Source organism: Herpailurus yagouaroundi, unplaced genomic scaffold, assembly GCF_014898765.1.
Source record: "Herpailurus yagouaroundi ecotype Mexico unplaced genomic scaffold, PumYag 100, whole genome shotgun sequence".
In the NCBI taxonomy this organism is placed as follows: domain Eukaryota; kingdom Metazoa; phylum Chordata; class Mammalia; order Carnivora; family Felidae; genus Herpailurus; species Herpailurus yagouaroundi.
Window position 1 is genome coordinate 82602813 of NW_024412391.1, and position 22739 is coordinate 82625551.

The following is a 22739-nucleotide window of genomic DNA, read 5'->3' on the forward strand; positions in this document are numbered from 1 at the left end:
CTCCTCAGCTCAGGCAGTTGGGCTCCTTGCTGTCATAGATGTCGGAAGCATATCCTGAGGGCAGCCACACTTAACTTTTATGCATGGACAGCACAGGTAGTTGCAACAAGCCTTGTATTGGGGGGACCAGAGGTCATTCACCCTGAGATACTAAGATTTGCTTCCTCCTTCTGTCTGCCACATTGTCTGAAATCCCCCCCCCCCCCCATCAGAGACTAATCCCTTTGTTTAAATTGTTGTCCTCTCTTCCAGGTCAGCTCTGGGAAAAGTAACAAAGGGAGCCACTAATGCTTTACTGTGGATGAATTATTTTATTCTATGATTGAAGGAATCTGGGACAACATGAGGGCATGTGGATGTAGGCTGAATAGCATTTAAGGAAAAGGGTACAAATATGCACTGGGGACCACACTGGGTCCACTGCCAGAAGTGGAACAAAACCAACCATCAGACTAGTGATAAAACAAGTAAAATGTGCTGGGAATGAGTGTCATTACCCTTGTCCAGTGTCCACTACCTTTGTCACTACCCTTGTCACTTTCCCCTATTTTCGGAGTATTTTGAAGGAGGGTGTACTTTTCTGGATGGTTTGAGAAATCAAGTAAATGTCCAGATGGCTGGAATGTTTGAGTTCGGAAAGGAGGGAAGACACCTCCCAATTTTTCAGAAGCTGATCCATGAGTCACTTTAGTAGAATCCCTAGAGCTCAAAAATGTAAGTTTCTTGTCCCCCTCCCCCCTCATCTGTTCATTTAGTGAAGGGTTTCTCTCTGCACTTGTAGGAGCATGTGTCCTTATGCTTATATGTTTCTGAAATTTTAGACTCTGATCAGTTGGCTTTGCAACTTTTTAAAGGCTGTTAAAGGAATTCTGTAACTTCATATTTCCTCTATCCTTCCACTGGACTTCCAAAACTCTTTAGGGGTTGCTCTGAGGACAGTTAGCATAGGCTCCCTCACAGTATTCTGTTTAATTCAAGCCAGCAGATTTCTTATTTCCGTGCTCTGCTTGAGGGTATAGAAATAAAAGAGATGAAGACTTGGTCCTTGCCCTTTTGGGAGTCATGACAATGATGGAAAGCAGACAGCACCGGGGTGGGATGGGAGTGAGAGTAGGGAGGGGACCGCTGGACCAGCTGCCATCCCACAGGAGCAAAGCAGGCTGCAGGGAGGGTGGAATGAATTTGCTGGCATGAGGCGAAAGGGAACAGATTCCCTGGGAGGTCAAGCCCGAAGAGGGCTGGACCAACTGCAGAGTTTGGGTGGGGAAGGGAAAAGCCATTCTTGCAGCAAAGAGAGCTGGAGTCATGGGCAGGGTGAAGTCACACCTTGTTTACGGGCATTTGACGGAAGTACCCGGAACTTGAACTTGAGTGGGCGGGGAGTACTGGGGGCGGGGAAAGGGCGGAAATGCAGGATTAAAGCCCTAACCCTTAGAGAAAAATTTGGAAGGAGGGTATGCGTGACCTGCTTCAGGTGTTGGTTTGCAGTGGTGTGGGGGTGGACGGGAATCCTGGCGTACCGGCAGGTCTAATCTGCCTTCTCGGAAGGAAACGTCTGCACGGAGCTGACCATGTCTCACTTAGTCTTGTTTGCCTGGCAGTGCTCAGCTTAGACGCTCAGTGTGTACACTTTGAATAAGTATTTACACACACACACACACACACCAATTTCTCTCTCCTTTTTTTTTCTTGGAGGTTTTCTTTTAAGTAGTGAATTAAGAATAGATTAAGCTACCAGGAGGAAGGACTCTGATCTCACACTGACTGCAGGCTGCCCCGTAGTTGTGGACAGCACATTTCAGATTTACGCTTTGTAACATAAACGCGTTTCCTACTCGTCCTCTTCTCATGGATTTTATCAAAAATTTGACTCTTCCTGGTCCCAGCACGTGCATGGGCCTCATGACAGCACATTTTGGGAGTGGACTGACACAGAGATCCATATGGTCAGGTATTAGGGTTGCCAGTGCTACAGCCTACATGGCGGTAAAAGGCAAAACAGACGGATTTTCTTGCATCCTGGGTCTCTTCCAATTTTCTCAGCCATAAAACAATTCACAAACTCAAGTCGAAAAAAGTATGTTCTTTTTAAAAAAACTTTGCATTTTTTATTCAGTTTTTATTTTAATTCCAGTATAGTAAACATGCAGAGCTATATTAGTTTTCAGGTGTACAATACAGTGACTCAACAATTCTGTCTGTTACTCAGTGGTCATCAGGACAAGTGCCCTCCTCCTCACCCGTTTCACCCATCCCCCCCACCCCCACGTCCCCTCTGGTGACTGTCAGTTTGTTCTGTATGTAAGAGTGTTTCTTCGACTCTCTTTTTCCTTGTTTGTTTCTTAATCTCCACGTAAGAGTGAAATCATGATACTTGTCTTTCTCTGACAGATTTATTTTGCTCAGCATTATACTCTCTAGCTCCATCTATAGTGTTGCAAATGGCAAGAATTCATCCTTTTTTGTATGACTGAGTAATATCCCATGTTATGTATCTATAACATATGTTCTTTATCCATTCATGTATCAGTGTACACTTTGGCTGCTTCCCTAATTTGGCTATTGTAAATAATGCCGCAATAAACACATGTATCCCTTTGATTAAGTGTTTTTGTATTCTTTGGATAAATACTGAATAGTGTGATTAGTGGGTTGTAGTGTAGTTATGTTTTTAATTTTTTGAGGGACCTCCATACTGTCTTCCACAATGGCTGCACCAGTTTTCATTTCCATCAAAAGTACACAAGGGTTCCTTTTTCTTCATATCCTCTCCAATACTTCTTGTTTCTTGTGTTTTTGATTTTAGCCGCTCTGACAGATGGGAGGTGATCTCTCATTGTGGTTGTGATTTGCATTTTCTTGATGTTGAGCGTCTTTTCATCTGTCTGTTGGCTATCTGATGTCTTCTGTGGAGAAATGCCTACTCATGTCTTCTGCCCATTTTTAATTGGATTATTTGGTTTTTTTGGATGTTGAGTTGTAGAAGTTCTTTATATATTTTGGATACTTACCCTTTATTGGATATGTCACTTGCAAATGTCTTCTCCCATTCAGTAGGTTTGCCTTTTAGTTTTGTTGATTGTTTCCTTCATTGTGCAGAAGTCCTAATAATTTATTTTTGCTTTTATTTTTCTTATCTCATATTGTTTCATATTTAGAAAAATGTTGCTACAGCCAATGTCCTAGAAATTACTTCCTGTGCTCTCTTCTAGGATTTTTATGATTTCAGGTCTCAAATGTATGTCTTTAATCCATTTTGAATTTGTTTTTGTGTATGGTATAAGAAAGTGGTCCAGTTTTACTCTTTTGCATGTGGCTCTATAGTTTTCTCAACACCATTTGTTGAAGAGACTGTGTTTTGCCCATTAGATAGTCTTTCCTGCTTTGTTGAAGATTAATTGACCATATAATTGTGGGTTCATTTCTGAGTTTTCTGTTCTGTTCTATTGATCTATGTGTCTATTTTTGTGTGTCAGTACCATAGTGTTTTGAGTACTACAACTTTGTAATATAACTTTGAAGTCAGGAATTGTGATGCTTCCGGCTTTGCTTTTTTTCAGTATTGCTTTGGCTATTCGGGATCTTTTGTGGTTTCATACAAATTTTAGGATTGTTCTACTTCTGTAAAAAATACTATTGGTATTTTGATTGCAATTACGTGTGTAGATTCCACTGGGTAGTATAGACATTTTAACAATATTTATTCTTCCATTCCATGAGCATGGAATGTATTCCCATTTCTTTGTGTCATCTTCAGTTTCTTTCATTAATGTTTTATAGTTTTCAGACTATAGGTCTTTCACCTTTTTGGTTAAATTTATCCTAGGCATTTTATTGTTTTTGGTGCTGTTGTAAATGGGATTGGTTTTTCTTTTCAATTTATTTTTTTAACTTACATCCAAGTTAGCATATAGAGCAACAATGATTTCAGGAGTAGATTCCTTAATGCCTCTTACCCATTTAGCCCATCCCCTCTCCCACAACCCCTCCAGTAACCCTCAGTTTGTTCTCCATCTTTAAGAGTCTCTTCTAATGTTTTGTCCCCCTCCCTGCTTTCATATTGTTTTTTCTTCCCTTCCCTTATGTTCTATTTAAAGTCCTCATATGAGTGAAGTCATATGATATTTGTCTTTGACTAATTTCGCTTAACATAATACCCTCTAGTTCCATCCACATAGTTGCAAATGGCAAGATTTCATTCTTTCTGATTGCCGAGTACTACTCCATTGTGTATATATACTACATCTTCTTTATCCATTCATAAATCGATGGACATTTGGGCTCTTTCCATACTTTGGTTGTTGTTGATAGTGCTGCTATAAACATTGGGGTGCATGTGCCCCTTTAAAACAGCATCCCTGTATCCCTTGGATCAATACCTAGTAGTGCAAATTGCAGGGTCGTAGGGTAGTTCTATTTTTAATTTTTTGAGGAATCTCCATACTGTTTTCCAGAGCGGCTGCACCAGTTTTCATTCCCACCAGCAGTGCAAAAGGGTTCCTCTTTCTCCACATCCTCGCCAACATCTGTTGTTGCCTGAGTTGTTAATGTTAGCCATTCTGACAGGTGTAAGGTGGTATCTCATTGTGGTTTTCATTGGTATTTGCCTGATGATGAGTGATGTTGAGCATTTTTTCATGTGTCAGTTGGCCATCTGGATGTGTTCCTTAGAGAAGTGTCTATTCATGGCTTTTGCCCATTTGTTCACTGGATTATTTGTTTTTTGGGTGTTGAGTTTGATAAGTTCTTTATAGATTTTGGATACCAACCCTTTATCTGATACGTCGTTTGCAAATATCTTCTCCCATTCCGTCGGTTGCCTTTTAGTTTTGCTGATTGTTTCCTTCGCTGTGCAGAAGCTTTTTGTTTTGATGAGGTCCCAATAGTTCATTTTTGCTTTTGTTTCCCTTGCCTCCGGAGACATGTTGAGTAAGAAGTTGCTACAGCCAAGGTCAAAGAAGTTTTTGCCTGCTTTCTCCTCGAGGATTTTGATGGCTTTCTGTCTTACATTGAGGTCTTTCATCCATTTTGAGTTTATTTTTGTGTATGGTGTAAGAAAGTGGTCCAGGTTCATTTTTCTGCCTGTTGCTGTCCAGTTTTCTCAGCACCACTTGCTGAAGAGACTGTTTTTATTCCATTGGATATTCTTTCCTGCTTTGTCAAAGATTAGTTGGCCATACGTTTGTGGGTCTATTTCTGGGTTCTCTATTCTGTTCCATTGATCTGAGTGTCTGTTTTTGTGCCAGTGCCATACTGTCTTGATGATTGCAGCTTTGTAGTATATCTTGAAGTCCGGGATTGTGATGCCTCCTGCTTTGGTTTTCTTTTTCAAGATTGCTTTGGCTATTTGGGGTCTTTTCTGGTTCCATACAAATTTTAGGATTGTTTGTTCTAGCTCTGTGAGGAATGCTGTTGTAATTTTCATGTGGATTGCATTGAATATGTAGATTGCTTTGGGAAGTATAGACGTTTTAACAATATTTGTTCTTCCTATCCAGGAGCATGGAATATTTTTACATTTTTTTGTGTCTTCTTCAATTTCTTTCGTAAGTTTTCTATAGTTTTCAGTGTATAGATTTTTCACCTGTTTGGTTAGGGTTATTCCTAGGTATTTTATGGTTTTTGGTGCAATTGTAAATGGGATCGATTCCTTGATTTCTCTTTCTGTTGCTTCATTGTTGGTGAATAGGAATGCAACTGATTTCTGTTCATTGATTTTATATCCTGCAACTTTGCTGAATTTGTGGATCAGTTCTAGCAGTTTTTACATGGAATCTTTTGGGTTTTCCATATAGAGTATCATGTCATATGCGAAGAGTGAAAGTTTGACCTTCTCCTGGCTGATTTAGATGCCATTTCTTTGTGTTGTCTGATTGCTGAAGCTAAGACTTCCAATACTATGTTCAGTAACAATGGCGAGAGTGGACATCCCTGTCTTGTTCCTGACCTTAGGGGGAAAGCTATCTGTTTTTCCCCATTGAGGGTGATATTAGCATTGGGTCTTTCATATATGGCTTTTATGATCTTGAGGTATAATCCTTCTGGGATAAAGGGAAAGTAGGGATGTACTTTCTTGAGGGTTTTTATCAAGAAGGGATGCTGTATTTTGTCAAATGCTTTCTCTGCATCTATTGAGAGGATCATGTGGTTCTTGTCCTTTCTTTTATTGATGTGATGAATCACATTGATTGTTTTATGGATATCAAACCAACCCTGCATTCCAGGTATAAATCCCACTTGGTCGTGGTGAATAATTTTTTGAATGTATTGTTGGATCTGGTTGGCTAATATCTTGTTGAGGATTTTTGCATCCATGTTCATCAGGGAAATTGGTCTATAGTTCTCTTTTTTAGTGGGTCTTTGTCTGGTTTTGGAATCAAGGTATTGCTGGCTTTATAGAAAGAATTTGGAAGTTTTCCTTCCATTTCTAGTTTTTGGAACATCTTCAAGAGAATAGGTACTAACTCTTCCTTAAATGTTTGGTAGAATTCTCCTGGAAAGCCATCTCGCCCTGGACTCTTGGTTTTGGGGAGATTTTTCACTACTAATTCGATTTCTTTAGTGTTTATAGGAATGGGATTGTTTTCTTAATTTCTTTCTGCTGCTTCAATATTGAAGAAATGCAACAGATTTCTTCTTTTTTTAATGTTTATTCTTGAGAGAGAGAGAGAGAGAGAGACAGAGCATGAGCAGGGGAGGGGCAGAGAGAGACAGAGACACAGAACCTGAAGCTGGCTCTAGGCTCTAAGCTGTCAGCACAGAGCCTGATGCGGGGCTCCAGCTCACGAACCATGAGATCATGACCTGAGCTGAAGTTGGACGCTTAACTGACTGAGCCACCCAGGCACCCCCTAAGAAATGCAACAGATTGCTGTACATTGGTTTTATATCTGGTGACCTTACTGAATCCTTTTATCAGTTCTAGTAGTTTTTTGGTGGAGCCTTTAGTGTTTTCTATATACAGTATCATGTCATCTGCAAATAGTGAAAGTTTTACTTCTTCCTCACCAATTTGGGGGCCTTTTATTCCTTTTTCTTGTTGATTACTGTGGCTTGGACTTCAGTATTATGTTGAATAAAAGTGGTGATAGTGTATATCCTTGTCTTGTTCCTGACCTTCGGGGAAGCTCTCAGTTTTTCCCCATTAAGTATAATGTTTGCTGTGTGTTTTTCATATAAAGCCTTTATTATGTTGAGTAATGTTCCCTCTGAACTTTGTTGAGGGTTTTTATCATGAATGGATGTTATACTCTGTCAAATGCTTTTTTTGCATCTATTGAAATGATCCTATGGTTCTTACCCTTTTACTTATTGATGTGATGTATCACGTTGGTTGATTTGCAAATATTGAACCACCCTTGTAACCTAGGAATAAATCCCCCTTGATCACGGTGAATGATTTTTTTTAAATGTATTGTTGGATTAGGTTTGGTAGTAATTTGTTGAAGGTTTTTGCATCTGTATTCATCAGAGATATTGGCCTGTACTTCTCTTTTTCTGTAGTGTCTTTATCTGGTTTTGGTATCATGGTAACGCTGACCTCATAGAATGAATTTGGAAGTTTGAATTTGGAAGTTTTCCTTCCTCTTCTGATTTTGGAATATTTTGAGAAGAATGGGTATTAATTCTTCTTTAAATGTTTGGTGAAATTTGCCTATGAAGCTGTCTGGTCCTGGTCTTTTGTTTGTTAGGAGTTTTTTGATTACCGATTGAATTTCTTTGCTAGTAATCAGTGTGTTCTAATTTTCTATTTCTTCTTGCTTCACTTTTATTAGTTTATATGTTTCTAGGAATTTATCCATTTCTTCTGGGTTGTGAATTTTGTTGGCGTATAGTTTTTCATAATATTCTCTTATAATTGTATGTCTGTGGTATTTGTTATTTCTCCTCTCTCATTTGTGATTGTATTTATTTGAGTTCTCTCTTTTTTTGAGAGAGAGAGTGTGTATGCGCATGAAATCAGGGGAGGAGCAGAGGGAGAGGAAGAGAATCTTAAGCAGTCTCCATGCTTAATGTGGAGCCCTACACGGGGCTCAGTTTCACAACAATGAGATCATGACCTGAGCTGAAATCAAGAGTTGGATGCTTAACTGAATGAGCCACCCAGGTGTCCCTCTTATTTTTCTTGCTAAGTGTGTCTAGAGGTTTATCAGTGTTGTTGAGTTTTTCAGAGAACTGGCTCCTGGTTTCATCAAGTGTTCTATTGATTTTTGTTTGTTTTAGTTCCTATACCATTTATGTCTGCTTTAATCTTTATTATTTCCTTCTTTCTGCTGGTTTGGGGTTTTTTGTTGTTCTCTTTCTAGCTCCTTCAGATATGAGATTAGGTTGTTTATTTGAGATTTTTCTTGCTTCTTGATGTAGGCCTGTATTGCTATAAACTTCCCTCTTAGAACTGCTTTTGCTGCATCCCAAAAGCAGCAATTGTGTTTTCATCCCATTGTGTTTTCATTTTCATTTGTTTCCATGTAATTTTTTATTTCTTCTTTGATTTCTTGGCTGACCCATTCATTGTTTAGTAGCGTGTTGTTTAACCTCCATTGGTCTTTTCATATTTTATCTTGTGGTTGATTTCTAGATTCTTAGCATTGTGTTCAGAAAAGATGCATAGTATGACGTTGATTGAAAAAAGTATACTCTTAAAAAAAGAGAAAACAATAACAACAAACAACAAAAAATACCTACCAGTTGCAATTTTGAGGAATGTAAATAATCATGGATTTTTCTGTTTTGCCTGGCTTAATTGCAATTCATTTTTTGTACAAGTGTGAACACTAGCCTGTCACATTCTATTGATGTTTATAGATTTATTTTCAGAGAGAGAGAGAAACTGAGAGACCTTCAGATATTTGGCTCTTTGCATGGGAGAGTTTATGGAGATACAGAATAAAAATTAGCAAAAGGAAATATTATCCACCAAGTGCCAAAGCATAATCCATGGCCAAATGATTTGGCCTGGCACTTAGAAGTAAAGGTTTGCCCCTTTCTCAATATGCTGAAGATGGATCTATGTCTCCGTTCTCTGGGAATCATTTTCCCAAAGCACATACACTGCTTAACTGATGATTGTAGATGGAATTCTGTCCTTCTGTCCAGCTGCAAACTAAGAGATTATTAATCACTTTAAACTTATTCAGGAATAAAAAATCCAGCCAATGGAGAAATCATTTTATAGGTCTATATTATGCTCTGTTTATATTTCTTAAGTCCTTACTTATCTTGAGAAAATGATGAAGTCTTACATTTTGTATTTTATAGTTTACAGAACATGTTTCATCCATTACCCTGTGAAAATCTTAATAAGAGGAGACATTTATGTTTGGTTTTATAGTTTAAGAAATCCAAGCTTCTGATATTTCTTGAGATCACGTATCTTTATTTTTTGTTTTGTGTGTCGTGAAAAACAAACAAACAAACAAACAAAAAAAAACACCTTGGATGGACCTTCCTTGACAGTTGGGAGAATGGTTAAGCTCTTAGCTCTGGCTAAGAGTCATGTCTAGTATCTTTATATTCTGACTCCTGAGCCACGATTTGACCCCCAAAAATGGACTGATGAGATTTGCAGGTTTACTGCATTTTTAAAACAGGGAAGTCCATTGTGCTCTAATTAATGAGTATGGTTGACCCTTGAATAACATGGGGTCTAGGGGAGCTGACCCCCGACATTGTTGAAAATTCCTGTTAACTTTTGACTCCTCCCAAACTTAATACTAATAGTCTACTGTTGACTGGAAGCCTTACTGATAACACATATTACAATTAACATGTATTTTGTATGTTATGAGTATTACGTACTGTGTTCTTACAATAAGGTAAACCAAGAAAGGAAAATGTAAGCAAGAAAATCATAAGGAAGAGAAAATACATCTAGAGTACTGTGCTGTAATGTGTAAGTGGACCTCTACAGCTCAATCCTGTGTTGTTTAAAGGGTCAACTGTACTTGATTCAAGCAGAATTGAAATCAAAAGTATTAAAATGAAAATAAAAAGCCATTAACATTTACTGGACACTTACTAAAGTGCCAGGCATTGGAGAGGACATGCATTATCTCATTTAATCCTCCCAACAAGCCTAAGAGGTGAGGTGCTACAGTCACTTCTATTTTTATAGATTCAAAAAAGGGCTTATAAAGGTTAAGAAAGAAAAATCACAGGTCACATGGCTAGTGAATACCAGAACTATATTTGAACCCACGTGTGTTAGATGCCAGAGCTAAGAGCTTAACTGCTCTTCCAACTGTCAAGGAGGGTCCGTCAAAGGTGGGTTTTTTCGTGACACACAAAACAGATACAGGTCAGTTTTATGGAGTGTTTCCTCTGTGCAGACCTAGTGCTGTATGTTTTATGTGCAATTTCTCATTTGCTTCTTACAACAAACGTGTGAAGGAGGAACAGTTATTGCCCCACGATTTTACAGATGGCATAGCTGAGGCACAGAGAAGTGAAGTATCTTGCTAGTAATGGCAGAGCTCATATCTGAACCCAAATAATAATCTGCCCAGAATCTGAGCACTTGACTTCTAGCTAATGCTTCAGCCCAGGTTTTTCTCATTCTGTTTTGGTCAAAAGCTGGGAAGATGTGACATTGTTCAGGGTGCTCGGGGTTCTTGGGCCTGACAAGGGAGCCACTTGTCTTCTTGGATAAGCTGGTAATAAGCAGACTTTTCCTACAAGGAAAGAGTTTAATAGGAACTTTCTACAAGGACCTGGTGTGAAAAGTCATCTGGAAATATCACATTTTTGTGCTCGAGCAGTAAATATGCCTCCAAGATTTTACTGTAAGGCAGGGGTTTGCACAAGTTAGAAGTGTATTTACTCCCATGAGTCTGAAAAGAGAACAAGGTTAGGTTAAGTAGCTATTAATAATAGTTGACAATAAGAAAAAAATACAGTGGTTGTCACAGTTTCTTAAATAGATTATTAGAGTATTAGGGTAATACTTGCTACTTGTTTATTTTCTTTTAATTTCAGGCACACAATTAGATTAATAATCTTTATTACACACTGTCTACATGGGTCCTTGTGACTTGTTCATACTATCGATTTAAATCTATTTTAAAGCAAATTGAGAACATATTCTATTATATGCTCCCAGGCTACAGCTCTGGCATGTGGTTTATCTGTGGAGTTTTCCCCACACTCCAGACATAAAACCTAGAGGCTTTGGAGAGTCTGTCCTGAAACCCAGAACGTGATGGCAAATGACCCTGCCATTGGTAAGAATCTTCTCTCCTTTCAGCAGGAGTTAATAAGTAAGCCTTCAGGGCAGAGTCAGCCACAGGCTTGATGAGAACACAGTATTCATGACATCCTCTCCAAATTCCAAGGAAATAAAACAAACAAGTGGTGATTTTCCAGGAAAATTGAGGCCATGTTTCCAGGGCCCTCAGAATCCTCATAAGCACCATCCCTCAGCCAATTAAAAAAGTTGCTCACACCCTCAGTGTTTTTCCTTGGGAGGGCCAGTTGGGACGAGGCCACAAAGTTGCTTCTCATTGGAAACTTGGGGAACCCATACTCTGTCCATGGCTTGGTCAGAACCCTTCTAACCAGGAATTTACAGGAAAAACTTGAAGAGAAATCTCTTCAAAGACTTTTATACTTGTCCCTTCCCCATCATGACTTCCTTTTTCTGTTTCTACAGAAAACAAATGTGTTGCAACTTCCCTACCCCCAAAGTGGATATTAATTGTGACTGGGCATTTTGTGTACTAGTTGATGTCATTGTAAAGACCATGCCTCTGTCAAGGGCATTTGGGTTAGTTTTCTTTTTTGGTTATTTGTCTCCAGTTTGGCAGTGCATTGCAGTGGCTTAGAGTGTGAACTCTGCAGTCATATTGACAGTTTCAAGTTCCAACTCCAACACTGACTAGCACATTTAAAAACAAATCTTTGGTAATTACCACCTCAAGCTGTCGCAAGAATTAAGTCAGACGTCCTTTGTAGCGTATTTATCACAGCTCTTGGCACATAGTAAGCACTCAGTAAGTGTAAGTTGCTGACATTGTAAAACATGATATTATTATGAAATATATATAATTACTATTCCATATCTTAATAAATTTATACTTTTGTTTTTCCTAGCTAGATGCCCTGAAGTAAGATTTGGGGTCCAAGAGTATATGCATTACAATTTTAATACATGGTGTCTAACTGCTACCTAACAAGTTTACAGTCCTACTGTTACTGAAGGGGGTGGTCTTCTTCCCAAATCTCAACCAGCATGGGAGATTAGAAATCATTTCACTTTTGGCTAATATGATGGTTAGAAATTGTTTCTTTATCGTTCTAATTGGCATTTTACTGATCTCTAAAGAGACTGAGCACACAGATTTATTGGCCATTTTCAGATTTTCTTGTCAAGTCTTAACAGGTTATGTTTGTTCATAGCCTTTGTCTATGGGGTTTTATAATTACTGCTATTTTGACTAAATGCTGCTAATTTATAAACACCATGAATTAAGGATATTTTATAAGTTGAACATATTTTCTTATTGTATTATTTGTATTCCTTTTCTTTTTCTTTAATTTTTAAAAAATTTTTATTTTTGAGAGAGAGCACATGTGCGAGCGAGTGGGGGAGGGGCAGAGAGAGAGGTAGACACAGAATCTGAAGCAGGCTCCTGGCTCTGAGCTGTCAGCACAGAGCCTGATGTGGGGCTTGAACTCACAAACAGTGAGATCATGACCTGAGCCGAAGTCAGACGCTTAACTGACCGAGCCACCCAGGCACCCCTGTATTTCTTTTCTTTAGTGGTCTTTTGCTATACTGCCATTTACATTTTTCATATAGACTGATATAACCATTTTTCCTTTATGTCTTCTGGGTATTCTGCTAGTAAACGCTTTTGAATGTTATGCATATGGTAGAATCATGTTCTTGTTGTCATTTCATTACAGCAGTGGCTCTCAATTTTCTGTGGGCCTCAGAATCACTTGAGAAACTTTTTAAAACTATGGTTTTTGGGGGAGGCTTGATCACAGCATTTCCAATGGTGGGGCTTAGCCACATGTTTATTAAAAAGGAGAGTCTCATTTTGAAAAATGGGTACTGCTTAAAAGTAGGTTCTTAAATTGGCAAAATGTTGATGTAGTTGTTGAAGCTGGAATGTTTGTGTCTACCCCAAGCTAATATGTTGAAATCTTAACACCCCCCCCCCACACCCGGTGTGATAGTTTTAGGAGATTGGGCCTTGGGGAGGTGATTATGTTGTGGGGTGGATGCTTCCTGAATGGGTTTAGTACCCCTATGAAAGAGACCCCAAAGAGCTCCGTTGTCCCTTCCCCACTGTGAGCACTCAGTGAGAAGATGGCTGTCTGTGAACCAGGAAGAGGGCTTTTGCCAGAACCTGACCACAGTTGCACCCTGATCTTGGCCTCCAGAGCTGTGAGAAAACAAATTTCTGCTGTCTACAGGCTACCCAGTCCATGGTATTCTGTGAGAGCAGCCCAGATAGACTAAGATACTGGGTGACAGGCACATGAGGGCTCATTATACTGTTTTCTTTACCCTTGAATATGTTTGAGATTTTTCGTAAGTAGTAGCTTTAAAAGAAAAAGTTCTGATAGCATGCAAAGCCCATCAAGGTTACTGCACTAATCAGAGTTGGCTAAGTCACAGAGACGTCATGTGTTAAATCGACCGGGAAGGCCAGCTAGGAAGCAACATGACCATAGCATGGTGGTGTTAAGCAATAAGGTGTGCTGCCCAAAGTGGGAACTGACCCAGAACCTGAGCAGCCTGCCAGGACTGTGCTGTACCCTTGGACCCTGAACAACGGGGCCTCTCCTCTTTCAGGTTGCTTCATGGCTTCTGTCTCAGTTGTGTAGGACCCCAGGGAGAGGCAGGAGCAGATACTTCTGTTTCTTGCGAGGCAAGTAAAAAATGGAAATCAGTCTCCATGTCTTCTCTGGGAGGACAGCAGCAGGTGGTGGCAGGGGTAGGGTCTATGGTGATCAGGAAATTGGAAGTGTTTCCATTTCATATCATACCGGCATATTCCCCCACCCGCCATTAAAAATCCTTTGTTTGTTACCATCTTAAATTCACACCTTCCAATTTTATTCCTCTCTTTTTTACCCTCAGTGGGACACTTTTTCTCCTAGTCATATTAATTTCTTTGCCTTGACCCTGATTTGCTTACTTCTTCCCCCACAAGAAACAAAACAGTCAACCTGGGATGCCTTTACACAGACTTTGCCAATGAGTCCTCACCTCTCAAAATATAGCTCAAAAACCAGCTCAGAGGAAGCCCAGGGCAAACTGGTCCTGATCTAAGGACAAAGATAAATAGGTAATTAAAGAAAATCCTCAGCACAAAAGGAGTCTAAATAGAACAGCATACCCCTAGGGTAAAGTGAACTAACACTAGGGAGGAGGGAAACTTTTGACGTCTCATTAGAACCCTTGGAGAGGAGTGCTTGGCTGGGTCAGTTGGTAGAGCAGGAAACTCTTGATCTCAGGGGTTATAAATTCAAACCCCATGCTGGGTGTAGAGATTACTTAAAAACAAAATTTTAAACATGGAGAGACTGAAGAGGACTGACTTATATCCTTACATTGAAAGGAATAATCAGAAAACCAGAATCTTGAAAATATGATTACCAAAGTTAATTTTGACATTCCACCAAAATCTAAAAAATAGAAGCAGCCAAGGACTGAATTAGTAATCTGGAAGATAAGTTGAAAAAAGAAATCTTCTAAAACTTAGATATGTGATGTAAAAATAGAGAAAAAGTTCGAGAAGGAGGCTGAGAAAAGATCTTAGCAGTGTACCCTCTATATCCTCCAACTGGAATCTCAGAAGGATGAAAAGAACACAGAGGACATAATCAAAACAGAGAAATGATTTGGGTCTTCAGATTGAAAGGATCCATCTAGATACATACTGGTGAAATTTCTGTCCTACAAGGATAAAAAGAATATCCTTCAAGTTCTCAGAGCAAACACAAGCTTGCCTATGAAGGGACTCAAGTCGAACTGGATCAAGTTCCCATTAGCAACACTGGATTTTGAAAGACCATGCAGTGGGAGTTCCACATTCTGGGGGAAATATTTGAACATTCAAATATATTTGAAAATACATCCCAGCTAGATTAAACATACATATTTTCAGATGCAGGCAGGGACTCAGAAAGATTGTCTTCGAAATACTTTTTCCAGAAGAGTTACTCACAACTGTACTAGAGCCAAACAGAAACAGAACCCAAGAAAGAGGAAAAGATAGGATCCAAGAGACCAATCTAGAAGGACAATGATGAGAGAAATCCTAGGACAGTGACAGTTGTTTCACACGCGTAGACGGTGGGGAGTCCAAATCAGAAGGGGAAGTCAGAGGGCTCCGTGGAAACAGTCTTCAGGAAGAAAGGGTAACTAACGCTGCACAGATCTTGTGATTAGGATCTAGAAGTGTCACTATAGCTGGCTATCAATAACATGGTGGTGTAAAGTCTCTTTTTTCCAACAAGAGAAAGAATGGCCACTGAATAGTTTGGGAAATAGAATAAAACACTCTACAAGAAAGTCCTGGTCTAAATATGAAGCAAATTAGATTTTGAGCAGTTGGTGTGAAAGAAATAGTGATGGGCTCTGAATTAAATATGTTTGAATTTGTAATGAGTACTGGGCACAAACATTTCTCTGTGTTGAATGTGTTGTTTTTTATTCTTGAAAGTGGTTTGCCATTTTTATAGCATATTATTCTTTACGGATCAGATTTTCCCTAATAGTTCTTTTGAAGAATCACCCAGAGGGCAAACTTAGATATAAAATTTTGTTCTCATTTTCTCTTTTGGTTTCTCCCTCAAAAAATAAAGGAATACGATTTTGTTGTTTTTAACATAGCAAAGGTGACTTTGGATTTTGACTGGACAGTCCTCTAAACCTCGAAATTGGGGAGCAAACTGGGGTGTCTGTGTGGCTCAGTTGGTTGAGCATCTGACTTTGGCTCAGGTCATGATATCATGGTTCATGGGTTTAAGCCCCACATCGGGCTCTGTGCTGACAGCTCAGAGCCTGGAGCCTGCTTCAAGTTCTGTGTCTCCCTCTCTCTCTCTGCCCCTCCCCTGCTTGTGCTCTTTCTGTCTCTCAAAAATAAATACACTTAAAAAAAATAAAAAATAAATTTGGGAACAAACTTATGGTCATTAAGAAGCATAAACTTTAAATAATATTCACTGATGGCTGCCTGCGTGGCTCAGTCAGTTAAGTGTCCAACTCTTGGTTTCAGCTCAGGTCATGATCTCTCATGGTTTTGTGAGTTCAAGACCTGCATTGGGCTCTGTGCTGACAGTGTGGAGCCTGCTTGGGATTTTCTCTCTCTCCCCCCATCTGTCTGCCACTCCCCCGCTTTCACTGTCTCGGTCTCTCTCAAAATAAATAAATAAGCTTAAAAAATTTTAAATAATATCCACTGACCCTAATATCTAAGCCTCCTAATTTTGTAACTTACTTGAAGAGTTCCTTAGTAACTAACAGGTCTTGTTTGAAGAACTGTATACATAAAATTCAGCTCCTTTAGTTTCACTTCACCTTTTTTCCCTGCTAAAGTAAGTAAAATTAAATGGAATAGTTTTTTTTAATTTTTTAATTTTTAAATTTTATTTTTAAAATATATGATATTTATTGTCAAATTGGTTTCCATACAGCACCCAGTGCTCATCCCAACAGGTGCCCTCCTCAATACCCATCACCCACCCTCCCCTCCCTCCCGCCCCCCATCAGCCCTCAGTTTGTTCTCAGTTTTTCAGAGTCTCTTATGCTTTGGCTCTCTCCCACTCTAACCTCTTTTTTTTTTCCTTCCTCTCCCCCATGGGTTCCTGTTAACTTTCTCAGGATCCCCATAAGAGTGAAACCATATGGTATCTGTCTTTCTCTGTATGGCTTATTTCACTTAGCATCACACTCTCCAGTTCCATCCACGTTGCTACAAAGGGCCATATTTCATTCTTTCTCATTGCCACGTAGTACTCCATTGTGTATATAAATCACAATTTCTTTACCTAAATGGAATAAGTTTTAAAGAAATATATACAACAGTTATCTCTGTATTGTGGGATTGGAAGGATTCGAATATATGTATGATTTTCCTACCAAGAATATGTTTTGCTGTTACAATAACAACACCCCAAAATATTTAACAAGAAAAATGATTTATACTGAAACTGCCTTAGCAGGAAGTCCTTCTTCATGCCCCACGTGACCCTAATCATTACTGTCACTCTTGCAAGCGCACCTTTTTACCGATGGCAGGTATAACTTTGCACATTGATTTCCCCTGCCTTTAAGGTTTTCGGTTTCTCAAGGACCAGGCCTGGATATCTACACCATTTCCATTCTCCTGATGGGCTCAGCCCGGCCTCAGGCTGCCCCCACCGGGTCCGAGAGAGATGCTTGGCTTGCACCCTAGGCTGTCTCCCATTGACCCTGTGAGGGTGAGGGAGAAGGGCGGGCAACAGATTCAGGCTCACGCAAGCATGGTAATGGAAGCCACACTGCAACAGCTTCAAGCTCTTTGCACCCATCGTTAGGCTTTCAAAATCACATAGAGTATAAATTAGAAGCCTGAATGCTTACTTATGTATCGAATCAGCACAATAAGCAAATAATCAAATGGCAGGAGCAGGCCAAACTCAGAGCCTCTTCCCACAAGTAGCATTTGTGGGGACAAAGCATGTTTTGGAGAAGCAGAGCAGCTCCGGTGTTTGTAGGGATTTGGGGAAGGGTCACCGCCGAGTGAGAGGGCAGTGAACACAGGAAACTCTCAAATGCCGGTGTTCTCATGGAAAAGCCTTTCATGGAAAATAGAAATTCACACTGAATTGATCTCCTCCCCTTAAAGCACCGACACTTCTCCCTGCCATGCTTTCTTGCAGGTGGTGAAAACCTCCAGAGGAGAGAGAGTAGGAGGAAGGAAAGGAGAAAATGGAGGGTAGGGCCTGGGAGCTTGAGCTGAGGAGGACGAAGTTCCGAGACGCAGGCAGTACTTGGCACGGACAGTGAGTCATGCAGGGCAGAGCAGATCAGAGTTGCTAACTTGCTGTTTGAAGGGCTAAGAAACTTCACAGTGATTCCATTTTAAATTAGGCTGTTTGTGAGTCTCCTGTTTCCTTGCTCAGTCCCCTTCCTCCCTGGGGGTTGGTTGGGGCAGAGGATAAAGATAGGATCCAAGCCAGGCCCTTTTATGTTTATTTCTCCTTCCTCTTTCTCATGACTTTGAACAGGCACATCTATTGCTAGGATGCTCCGGTTCATTACTAAGCAGCAGGCAACAGGTCACAGAAGGAAGGAAAGAAAGAAAACGGGGAGAGAGGCCAAGAATGAGAAAACCAGTGACTTAAACACTTGGCCCCCTGTGCTCGCTTGGCCAGCACATGGACTAAAATTGGAACAATGCAGAGAAGATTAGCATGTCCCCTGGTGCAAGGACGACACACAAACTCATGGAGATTCTCATATTTTTTCAGAGATGATGAACAAGTTCTGGAGGTAGATAGTGGTGGATGGTTCTACAGCAACCTGAATGCGCTTAATGTAAACTGGACACTTAAAAATAGCTAAATGGTAAATCTTATGTTATATATGACCACAATTTATAAAAAGCAAATGCCCTAACAGTTGAGTAAAGAGATGGCATACGGACAAGTCAAGTAAAAGTCATGCAATTATGTTAATAAGTTATATAAAAAAAAGTAATCTAAGAACACAAATGCAAGCCCTCAGTCATTGTGCATGCCACAGTATCAGCATGGAGTAGTGGCTCTATAGAGTTGGCTCTCACCTGGTTCAAAGTCTAACGCTGCCACTTAATAGTTGTATGGCCTTGGACCAGACATCTAACATCCTTGAGTCTGTTTCTTATTTGGAAAATTGAAATGACATTGGATTCACAGACCTATTGAGAGAGTTAAGATATTATAGGCAAGGCATTTCTTATTTGGAAAATTGAAATGACATTGGATTCACAGACATATTGAGAGAGTTAAGATATTATAGACAAGGCATTTAGCATAGTAAGTGGCTCCTACTCATCATTCACTAAATGTGTTTCCTTTCCCTTTCTGCACATGGAAGGTTGCAAAGGCAATGTGTTGTGGGACACAGAAACTAACTTGAGAGATGGTAAGGATAAAATTTAAAAATGAAAAAATATGGAAATAGTATTTAGGCAGTGGTTCTTGAGAGAGGCAGGCCAGGTGTAGCAAGGATCCTCTAAATTGCTGAAAAAAGACCTAAGACTTGTTATTAGAGTTATTAGCTGTTGTAACCAAGTAGCCCCCCCCCCCCACCCTCCAATACAGCAGCTTAAACAAGATGGAAGCTTATTTGTGTCTATTTCATAATCCAGAGGTAAACTGTCTAAGGCTGGCAGAACAGCTATGTCATTCTCAATGCACAGGATTTCCATTGTTGGATCCAAAGTGGTTGCTTTAGATCCTGACATCTTCCAGGTAATGGGAAGTGCAGAAAGGGCTAGTGGCCACATCTACCTTTGTTTTAAGGGCATGACATAGAAATGGCACACTTCATTTTTCCACCCACACCCCAATGACCAAATCCTTTCTATAAAGAATGCTGGGGTCAGTAAACTCCAGTGGGAGTCCTGTTAAAGAGGAGGAGTTTGGATGTTGCTCTACACTTAGCCACCTCAACCACACAGCTCATTATATTTTCTCTAGTTTGCAACCACAGGACAGGCTTTCAAAACAACAAAGCTAACACATTCCCCAAAATGGAAGCATAATTTCTTGGTTATTAATTTATTCAGTAAATATTTATAGACTACTGGCTATATGCTTGGTACTATTCAAAACATCATAAATACAGCAGACTGCAAAACAGATAAAGTTCCTGATTTCATTACGCTAAATTCAGGGGCACCTGGCTGGCTCTGTCGGTAGAGCATGTGACTCTTAATCTCAGGGCCATGCATTGAAGCCTCATGTTAGACATGGAACCTACTTAAAAAGCAAAACAAAACCAAAAAAAGTCATTAAACTAAATTCAATAGGGGGAGAAGGTAAACAAATACTGGAAAAAAAAACATTAGATACCAGTAAGTGCAAAGATGAAAATTAACATAACAAGCAACTAGATGGGGTGGTTAGGGATGCCCTCGCTGGGGAAATGATGTATAAGCTGAGCCACTTGAAGAACAGGAAACAGAATATGCCAGGAATGGGGAACTGCAGGTGCAAAGGTCCTGATGGCGGAAAGAATCTGGGAGGGTTTGTGGTACAGAAGGACCCTTGTGGCTGGATTTAGCAGGAGTGGGAGAGAGGAGGACATAAGATTAGAAAGGAAGGCAGGAGCAGTTTGTTCTTTGGCATTTCCCAGCACTGAGGACAGTTGTGCACATGGTAGGTACCCAACGAGTGTTTGATAAATGAATAAGCTAACAGAGAAAGATCTGAGGCTGTTGACAGCTACCCTCTAATTCATAGCTTGCCTCTGCTTTACTTCAGCAAAGAGTAGGATTGGCCTTTGTTCATCCTACACACATCTCTCAGCTCCTATCTCTCAGAATCTTCTTATCTTTGTAGTTGATCCCAGAGTCTTTGGTAGCCTAATGTCCTCTCATAAAAAATGGAGTTAGGGAAGGAATCTGGGAAGGGGACCGGTATCTGAATAAAACATGGTATCTCCTCCTTGGTTTTCTCTGCTCTTTGCTAAATAGCTCAAGTTCTCTTTTAATTGTTCTCCATGTGGTTTTCCAGATCTGGAACCAGCCTGATAACCTGATGCTCAGAAGTGTCAAGTTTGGAGAGGCAGTATAATTAGTGGAGTGCTATTAGGGCTTTTACCTTTGTGCCAGACTTCCTGGATTTGCATCCCAATTTGGCCTGTTTATATCTGGGGTACCCTGAGTAAAGTACTAAGTCTCTCTGGCCATCAGTTTACTTATCTATTAAATGGGAGTTAATAGTGATTTCTGACCACCATACCAAGAGCTCTGAAATTTTTAAAATATGGAGTATAGTTAATGATATTATATTAGTTTCAGGTGTACAACATAGTGACTCAATGTTATGAAATGCTCACCACATGTAGTTACCATCAGTCACCATACAAAGTTTTTACAGTGTTATTGACTGTCTGTATTTCTTATGCTGTAATTTTCATCCCCATGACTTATTTTATAACTGGAAATTTGTACCTCTTAATTCCTTTCGCCTATTTTGCCCATTAACCCACTCTGCTCCCCACTGGCAAGCATCAGTTTGTTCTGTTTTTTTTTTTTTTTTTTATGAGTCTATTTCTAGCTTGTTAGTTCATTTGTTTTGTTTCTTAGATCCCACAAATTAGTAAAATCATATGGTATTTGTCTTTTCCTGTCTGACTTATTTCACTTAGTATTATACTCTCTATGTCCATACATGTTGTTGCAAATGGCCAGATTTCATTCTTTTAAATGCTGAGTAATATTCCATTGTGTATATGTACCACATCTTTTTTATCCATTCATCTATCAGTGGACACTTGGGTTACCTCCATATCTTGGCTCTTGTAAATATGCTGCAATAAAAATAGGAAACATACACCTGTTTGAGTTAGTGTTTTCATTTTCTTTGGGTAGCTCACTGTGGGTAGCATGGAAATTTTCACAATATTTATTCTTTCAATCCATGAGCATGGTGTGTCTTTCTATTTGTTTTTGTCATCTTCAGTCTCTTTAATCAGTGTCTTACAATTTTCGTAGTACTGGTGTGTTACCTCCTTGGTTAAATTTATTCTGAGGTATATTATTTTTGATGCATTATAAATGGGATTGTTTTCTAAATATCTCTTTCTGCTACTTTGCTGTAAGTGTATAAAACATAGTAGATTTCTGTACATTAATTTCATTTCTTGCAACTTTATGAAATTCATTTATCCTAATAGATTTTTTTTGGTGGGGTCTTTAGGGTTTTCTATGTAAAATATTATGTCATTTGCAAATAGTGATGGTTTCCTTCTTCCTTATCAATTTGGATGCCTTTTGTTTCTTTTTCTTATCTGATTGATATAGCTAGGACTTCCAGTACTATGTTAAATAAAGGTGGCAAGAGTGGACATTCTTGTTTTGTTCCTGATCTTAAAGAAAAAGCTTTCAGCCTCTCACCATTGAATATAATATTAGTTGTGGACTTGTCATAGATAACTTTTATTATGTTAACATATATTTTTTCAACTCTTTTGAGTTTTTACATGGATATTGAATTTTGTCAAATGCCTTTTCTGCATCTATTGAGATGATCATGATTTTTATCCTTCATTTCATTAATGTAATGTATCATGTTGATTGATTTGTGGATGATTCAGGTTGAACCATTCTTGCATCCTTGGGATAAATCCCACTTGATGGTGGTGAATGATCGTTCTCTCTTTTTTTTTAAGTTTATTTTTTGAGAAAGAGAGTGGGGGAGGGGCAGAGAGAGAGGGAGAGAGAGAGAATCCAAAGCAGGCTCCACGCTGACAACTTGGAGGCCGATGTGGGGTTCCATCCCATAAACCGTGAGATCATGACCTGAGCCGAAATCAAGAGCCAGACACTCAACTGACTGAGCCACCCAGGTGTTCTAAATGATTCTTTTAATGTATTGTTGAATTTGGTTTTCTAATATTTCATTGAAGGTTTTTGTGTCTATGCTCATCAGGGATATTGGCCTCTAATTTTTAAAAATTTTTTTGTAGTGTCTTTGTCTGGTTTTGTTATCAGAATAGTGCTGGCTTCGTGGAATATATTTAGAATCTTTCC

At 39.4% G+C, this 22739-nt stretch overlaps 1 long non-coding RNA gene and 1 other non-coding gene across 4 annotated transcripts in view; both read left to right on the forward strand.

The window, feature by feature from the left end:
* Window positions 1-22739, forward strand: part of LOC121028873 (uncharacterized) — a 170385-nt gene that overhangs the window by 93453 nt on the left and 54193 nt on the right. The window lies entirely within an intron of this gene.
* Window positions 18357-18465, forward strand: LOC121029058 (U6 spliceosomal RNA). The gene has a single exon (XR_005789564.1). It is a non-coding gene; the product is annotated as a U6 spliceosomal RNA (small nuclear RNA).